The following is a 5,120-nucleotide window of genomic DNA, read 5'->3' as shown; positions in this document are numbered from 1 at the left end:
TTATGGTGATAATGCCCCATCATATGACCTTGTAAAACGCTGGCATCGTGAATTCAAACATGGCAGGAAGTATGTGGAAATAGTTCCCAGACCTGGTCGGCTCCCCCCTTCTGCCATTCATGAGGCATTTGTCCGTCAAGTTGAGACTGCCATTTTGGAAGATCGGTGCATTACTATTCGCCAAATAGTCCAAGATGTCAAAGTTAGAACAGGGTCTGTGGAAACTATCATTCATGACCATTTGCACATGCATAAGGTGTCTGCCAGATGGATTCCCAGGTTGCTCACACCATTCCAGAAGCGAGAACGCGTCGAGTGCTCGAGGATGAATTTGGAGATGTGCCAAGAAGATGAGTCAAAGTTTTTTTCAAAAGACTGATTACACAGGATGAAACCTGGGTCCATTACAGCCCAGTCAATGCAGTGGAGCACTTGGATTCACCAACTCCAAAGAATGGAAAGGGGTGTAGCTCTCCGCTGGCAAGGTCATGCTTACAGTATTTTGGGACCAGGACGGAGAAGTGATAAAAGATTTCCTGGGAAATGGTACCACAATTACAGGAGCCTATTATGCTTCAGATTTTAGGAAATTAAGGGAAGGTCCCAAAATCAAGAGGCAGGGCAAGATGAGCAAAGCTACCCTCCTCCTACTACAGGACAACACTCCGGTCAACAACACGCATGTCGCCAGATGAGAAGCAGGGGCTTGTGGTTATGAAATCATATCCCATCCTCCCTACTCTCCTGACTTTCACCTCTTCCCAGCCATGAAGTTGTTTTTGAAAGGAAAGAGGTTTTCCAGAGCATCCATCGACAGGTTAAAATATCAGGGTGCATGATATTGTAAACAAACACAGACGGAATTTGATGAACTACATTATTATCATTATTATTATTATTATTATTATTATTATTATTATTGTTGTTGTTATTATTATTGTTGTTGTTATTATTATTATTATTGTTATTATTATTATTATTATTATTATTATTATTATTATTATTATTATCATTATTATTATCATTATTATTATTGTTATTTGCGATTTAGTCCATCGGACAAATTATTCCTCGTAATATATTACAATCAATAAAGGATTGATTCTATAATAGTACATGTGCAATCTGCATAAATAAAAAGGCCGATAGCCATTAGTCGAGTGCTCTCGTGTAATGAATGAATGCTTGAATGTAGGATTGACATGAAATTCTTAAAGATAAAGTAAAATGACCGAAAAATCGGATGAAATGAATTAAATAAATAAAAAGTAAATGACTTAGAATGGCTTTAATGAACTTAAGGATAAATTGAATGACCTTAAGAATGACTTTAATGTTTAAAAATAACTGGACTCCTTCAAAAACAATTTGAATGATCTGGAGAATAACTTGAATCGCTTTGAGACTTACTGGTTGTAAAGTGGGTGGTCATTTTACATTAAATTAATACAGAAAAGTGACCCCCCTTTATATCACAAAAATTATTTGATTAGGGGAATTTGAAACGTTATTTTTGTATTCAGGAACCCCGAAACCAATAAATAGTTGCATAATAAACATAAAAAGAAATAAAAAGTACATGTGTTATGAACTGACCGATCGACTGAGTGACTGATTGCGTTGCTTGCACACGGCTAAAAAAACTATTCCGTGGTATGCATTTAAAAAAAATATATTCTCTGTTGGTCGGCCGGTCGGTCGGTCGATCGGTCTATAATACATTTACTTATTAGTTACAAACAAGTGCAGAATCGGTAAAGAACAGATACTACACTTTGATCTTAGCCATGTGGCCAAGAAAAAGTTACATTTTGGACAAGTTTCTGAAAAGTCTAATGGATAGGTAAAAATTTATGGGGCAAAAAGTGTCATTATTTGCAATTTTGGTACATTTTTGACCCCTTATGAGCAGCTTGGAATGCTGAATACCAGTGGCAATAGACAAACTATGCAGTGTTACACTGTAACACATGTATATTTGAATTCAGCACCGTAAGAGAGCACTAGATAGATATGCATATCGAGTGTCTTATTGAAAAATATGAGAAAAGGGCATTTTTAGCACTAATAGTCCCCGGGGGACGCAAAGGAGAATTTTGCTAGGGTCACCCATACTGAATTTATATTAAGAACAATGCCCTGCGCATTTTGGACAAGTCTCAGAAAAATGTAATGGATAGGTAAAAATTTATGGGGCAAAAAGTGTCATTATTTGCAATTTTGGTAAATTTTTTACCCCTTATGAACAACTTGGAATGCCGAATACCAATGACAATAGACAAACAGTGCAGTTTCACATCTTAACACATGTGTATTTACATTCAGCAGCAGGGCAACCACTATATAGACATACATATCAAGTTTTTGTTGAGAAATATGAAAAACGCGCCAGAAGAAAGTGTGTTTTTAGCACTAAAAGTCCCCGGGAGATGCAAACCAGACTTTTGCCAGGGTCACCCATACTGAATTTATATTAAGAACAATGGCCTCCACATTTTGGGTAAGTTTCAGAAAAATCTAATGCATGGATCAAATATTACGGGACAAAAAGTGTCATTTTTTTGGCAATTTTGAGGCATTGTTGACCTCTTTTTAGCCCCTGTAGGTGAAATGGGGATTTCCGCCCAAAAACATGTTTTTACTATGCACATCTATATATTGACATATAATTTGTGACAACATTTCAGGAAAAACGAATGGACGGTTATCCGTCAATCGTCCGGACTAACGGACAGACAAACCCACCAAACACATAGGCCCCTCTCCGATAATCGGGGGACCAAAACGTTACTTAATGCCCCTTGCTTAAAAAACGAGCCGCACATGCATGCTCCCCCCCTTTAGGAAATATAGTTTTAGAAATTGGTGCTGCGTGAGAGTCCCAACAAGGTGTGTTTTCTAGCACTAAAAGTACCCGGGGAATGCCAATCAGAATATTACCAGGGTCAGCCACACGGAATTTATATTAAGAACAATGGCCTCCACATTTGGGGCAAGTTTCAGAAAACTCTAATGGATTGATCAAATGTTAAGGGACAAAAGGTGTCATTTTTGGCCATTTTTGACCCCTTTAGAGCCCCTGGGGCAAAACAGGATTTTTTTTAAAAAAAGAAAAGAAAAAAAAATATTTAGGTCCTGAACTGTCACCTAAACTTCGGTCTCTGTCCCATCGAAAAAATATTACATTCCTCTACCTGTTTTACCAGTATTTTATTGACGAATGCTCTGACGAACTACAATCACTTGCAGCCCCTCGACGTAAACACCCCAGACAAACCCGACAAGCACGTAAATCCCACCCATACAAAGTAGAGATCTCTAGGTGTAAGAAAGCCTTCTACTTCAATAGTTTTTTCCCCAGAACTTCTAGACTTTGAAGCTCCTTTCCGGGACTCTGCTTTCCCAACTGTACTGACATGCACTAGTTCGAGTGCAATATTTACAGGCATCTGATATCCCATCATAATGTCCCTGCAAATTATGTCTCCAATAGTAACCCCATACTTCAAAGTAGCACAGTGCCTTGTTTGGGGTGAAAATAAAATAAAAAAATATTGTACCTTTCTTTTTCTATTTCGGTAAAATTCGATCTCACAAACAAATTTAGGCAATATTAAGAGATGGTAGCATGATTTTTTCATTCCTAATTTTTATGTACTCAATTTACACTGTCAGTGAGGTCTTCATGTGGGTTAATTATTATACTAATTAAGTTTTTCGTTTTGCTGACAGTTACTTAATAAGCATTTGCTACGTAAATAATGACTGCTTCCTAAACAAGGTTTGACTAATATAATTGTCTGTCTGCTCAGGTTTACGGTATTTTCAGAATACCGGAGTCGCTTATTTTCGAATAGTTATCAAGATCACTGCCTTTCCTTACATAAAAAAACATTCATTAACAATACATTTATAACAAAAACAAATACTTCGTCTTCCACAATTTGATAAAAAAAATCACATTTTTTATCCTGTCTCACATTTACATTTTTTTTATGTTTCGCACGTTGACGTTTAAACTACACATACCCATGAGTTCATTTGCACACGGTTCCTTTTCGAAGTTTAAGTCTTACTTTGGGCTTCGCTAAAAACAATTATAACATGTCGCACAATATTTCCTTTAACGGGCTTATTAAAATCTTGTTTTTAGGTGCTTAAACAGTTGTATTCAGGTTTGTATTTTCTTAGTTTAAAATCCTCAGTACAAAAAAAAAACTATAACGTAATGAAGTAGTTAAACTTCAGGTTTCACTTTATCTTTTGTTCATTAAATTGTTAGGTGAAAGCACAGAAATGTTTGATAAAACATTACCCTCCAAATGGATATGATGGGTTTTATAATATAGTTTTTAGTAAAGCAGAATAACTCTGCTGCATAAAAAACGAAAATTATTTATTGTGGATGGGAACTTTGTGGATGGGAATATCTTTTTCTCAGTAAATAGTTACATTAATACATAAAATCAAAACAAAATTTATTTTTTTATTCAGAATTTCAAACCTTTAAACTATTTGCTAAAAGCAGATATTTTGTATAAAGGTCGATAAAAAATAATTTCACTTACTGTTTTTAATCTGAAGATAAACGAACTGTTTTGAAAGTCCATGAAATAAAAAGATATTATCTTTATGTCGTATCTATTTGGAAAAATAAATGTTGTAAATTATTATTTTAAAAATTGAATTCCCTACATATATATATATATATATATAAATATATTTATATGTATATATGTATGTATAAATAAATATATAAATATATATACATATATTTAAATAGATAAATAAAGATATAAATATATATATATACATAAATATATATAAAGTACATATAAATATATATATATAAATATATACATAAATATAAATATATATATATAAATATATACAAATATATGTATATGTGTGTGTATGGGTGTATATATATATTCTAGCAATTACACCCTCGCTTAACACGGACTTTGCTGTATGCTCGAGTATCTGCTTCGCGGGCTAATGAACGTTCTGCAATGTCGCGGCCTTATTGTATTTGACCTTTAAGAATAGTATGCACCATCCCTAGGTCGGAGATCATCATCATGTCAAGTTTGATCCCATCTATCTTGTGCTGTGCTCTA

At 34.6% G+C, this 5,120-nt stretch overlaps 1 non-coding gene across 1 annotated transcript; it reads right to left on the bottom strand.

Annotated features, from left to right (window-relative positions):
• Window positions 1-1,614: 1,614 nt before the first annotated feature.
• On the bottom strand, window positions 1,615-1,805 carry LOC145259355 (U2 spliceosomal RNA). Its single transcript, XR_013864162.1, has one exon. It is a non-coding gene; the product is annotated as a U2 spliceosomal RNA (small nuclear RNA).
• Between the last annotated feature and the right edge of the window lie 3,315 nt (window positions 1,806-5,120).

This window comes from Euprymna scolopes, chromosome 34 (genome assembly GCF_053919585.1).
Source record: "Euprymna scolopes isolate OS-2025 chromosome 34, ASM5391958v1, whole genome shotgun sequence".
Taxonomy (NCBI): domain Eukaryota; kingdom Metazoa; phylum Mollusca; class Cephalopoda; order Sepiida; family Sepiolidae; genus Euprymna; species Euprymna scolopes.
Note: the sequence above shows the minus strand (reverse complement) of the source record. Positions and strands in the feature narration are given on the sequence as shown.